This window comes from Priapulus caudatus, unplaced genomic scaffold, assembly GCF_000485595.1.
Source record: "Priapulus caudatus unplaced genomic scaffold, Priapulus_caudatus-5.0.1 Scaffold530, whole genome shotgun sequence".
In the NCBI taxonomy this organism is placed as follows: Eukaryota; Metazoa; Priapulida; class Priapulimorpha; order Priapulimorphida; family Priapulidae; genus Priapulus; species Priapulus caudatus.
The window spans coordinates 158,275-160,804 of NW_014577591.1; the positions used below are offsets into that span (position 1 = coordinate 158,275).

The 2,530-nt window shown below is 36.4% G+C and overlaps 1 protein-coding gene across 1 annotated transcript in view; it reads left to right on the plus strand.

The window, feature by feature from the left end:
* Window positions 1–2,530, plus strand: part of LOC106811349 (ileal sodium/bile acid cotransporter-like) — an 11,127-nt gene that overhangs the window by 2,795 nt on the left and 5,802 nt on the right. The gene's annotated exons all lie outside the window — the stretch shown is intronic.

Below are 2,530 nucleotides of genomic sequence, written 5' to 3' on the forward strand. Positions count from 1 at the left end.
TTAAACACGTACAAACCTATATTAAACACGTACGAACCTATATTAAACACGTACGAACCTATATTAAACACGTACGAACCTATATTAAACACGTACGAACCTATATTAAACATGTACGAACTTATATTAAACTCGTAGTAGCTATATCAAACGCGTAGGAACTTATATTAAACGCACACTAACCTATATTAAACATGTACGAACCTATATTAAACACGTACAAACTTATATTAAACACGTACGAACCTATATTAAACACGTACTAACCCATAATTATTAAACATGTACGAACCTATATTAAACGCACACTAACCTATATTAAACTCGTACGTACCTATATTAAACACGTACGAACTTATATTAAACACGTACGAACCTATATTAAACATGTACGAACTTATATTAAACACGTACGAACCTATATTAAACACGTACGAACCTAATGTAATCTCTTCATGTTCAGAACACCACGTGCGAGATAAGCATCCATCGAATCTCAGACGACTGTGGACGCCATCTTCAATGCGTATTCCATCCAGCTAGTATGATTAGATGAAGCCAGCGATGAACGATGAAGAACAAACCTCGAACTCAACATGAGACCTTAGAATTAACTACGAGCATTGCAAATGTTTAACGATAGTAACGAATGTGATATTGACGAATGCTCGAAGATGATCAGCAGATCATGATAATATTTATTGATTATAGTATTTCGGAAATCAGGGCGAATCTTTCTTATACGTTATTATTGATGGTGCGATTGGAGCAGCCGTAGAAATCTTAGGTGAAAACAACGTAAATCTTTGGGAGGAGTACAGATTATGTACCACGTTGGGGGATTGGTCCATTGAGCCATGTGATGTTATCTAAAAGATTAATATACTTGATATGATAGAGTATACTACATTTTTTAAACGATTATGTGTCTTTATTATTATTATTATTAGAAGTATTATAATTGAGATCTGAATCAGAGCGCATGAAAGTTACAGTCTGATGTATAAATACGATGCCGACATCTCTATAGACGCCATCTCTTATCGTTTTTGTAAACTGGTCGTTTAAAGTTAATAAACGCAGTAAAGCTACAAAGTTACTATATTTGTTTATCTATCGTGTCATTTATATGATTTTGTAATACATAGTACAAACATTGTACCACATCACATCTTATTTTGAGTGAAGAGACGAAATTAATGTATGTTTGGCCGTATAATCTATACAATCATAACAACATTATAATTTATAAAGTGGGCATGGCTTCTTGTATTTAACTGCTCTCTAATATGCATCTGCTATCTCAATATATTTTATTTTATTGACGTCATAAATGCATTAGGTTCCGCTTGATATCATCACACACTACTTCGCGTGCGGCAACACTAGCGCCGACTAACGGCAAATAACAAAATGAATAGGGTTAGAAGATTGGACTCCCTGGTATGGTTTACGGAAGTTCATGTGATCTAGATCTTTTATATTGCACTACTCCTGAGAATATCATTTTTTAATATCTTGCCGTAGTCGCCTATCTACAGTACATATATGATTAGATTTTCCTAATAGGATTGGGCCGTTTATATCTTTACACATTGCTTTTCTAATTGCATCTGTTACAAGCATTAGCAAGTCAAACATGATGCAAATTACCTGTTAAGGCAAGTCTATCAATAAATCAATAATATCAAAAGTTATTGAAAGCCAGAGGCTGGGAACGCAAGTAGTATCACAAAAGATTTGTGATTGGCCCGCTTGTCGCGAGTCATTGAGACCGACGGGTATATTGTACCGCGATCGCTCAACATACTTAAAAAACAAAAACATGACAGTGACGCATATTAACAAGTCGTAACAACCAGTTGCTATGCCAACAGGCGCAACCAGCACCGCGGTAGGTCCAGGAAGTTTCTTATCTGAAATTTCGTAATACAGATAAATAGTAGGCCCATACCGTGATCTCCGGTATAATGTTCAATACTGTTACAAACTAAGTCAGTATATAAAGTCATACATACTATACTAAGTCAGTAGGCCTACATGTGGTCTCCATTCCCTACTTTTCATCCACGATATATAACTTACTGTCCAATTCTATTCTGACCATGAGTTTGTTCCGTCACTTTCGACCACACAGTGAACTGCCTTGAGCTCCAGGTACGTGGCCTACTTACTAATTACTTTTCGAAGTCTCGGCATCAGCATAAAACGCCCGCAGCTATTTCTCCTTCGCTTTCGTTTCTCGTGGCACAATACAAGCAGAACCTGTTATTTACGTACTATAGTCGCGGTGTGTATGTAGGTAGAAATTCTCGTGCTAGCCCTCAACGATTTACATACGATCTTCATCTACGTCGCATCACGCAGTTTCAGGTGAGACATATATACTACGTGCAGTTATAACTGAGTTTTAACGTGAGGTTTAATAAGCACATCGCATTGCTATTAACACACCTCTAGCAGGTATCGCGTGTGTTCGTGTTAGAATAAACTCGTATATATATACTATAGCATAGAAAAGGTGCATATA